The sequence below is a fragment of the Micromys minutus genome (assembly GCF_963924665.1).
Source record: "Micromys minutus genome assembly, chromosome: 14".
Taxonomy (NCBI): domain Eukaryota; kingdom Metazoa; phylum Chordata; class Mammalia; order Rodentia; family Muridae; genus Micromys; species Micromys minutus.
The window spans coordinates 13,703,123-13,703,647 of NC_137983.1; positions in this window are offsets into that span (position 1 = coordinate 13,703,123).

The following is a 525-nucleotide window of genomic DNA, read 5'->3' on the forward strand; positions in this document are numbered from 1 at the left end:
CCTGGCTCCTGAAGTTCTGGAACAGCTCTTTCTGTACCCAGTGCTATTCTTGTTGTTTGTAAACTTACAATTCAGGATTGCTCATGGATACTTGGGAGGGAGGGAGGGAGGGAGGGAGGAGAGAGAGAGAGAGAGAGAGAGAGAGAGAGAGAGAGAGAGAGAGAGAGAGAGAGAGAGAGAGAGAGAATGTGTGTCTACCATAATTGTAATCACATTTCTGGTTCCCATAAAAACAATTATTTTAGTTTAGAAAAATCAGAAATGAAAAGGAAGACATAATTACTGAAACTGAAAAAATTCAAGAACTTATCAGAAAGTACTACTATAAAAAAAGCCAATACTCAACAAAACTGGAAAATCTAGATGAAATGGACAATTTTCTAGACAGATACCAGGTACCAAAGTTAAATCTGGAGCAGATAGACCATCTAAACAATTCCATAATACCTTAAATAATAGAAGCAGTAACTGAAGTCTCCCAAAAACAACAACAACAAAAACAAAAAAAAAAAAAAACAGGGCAAG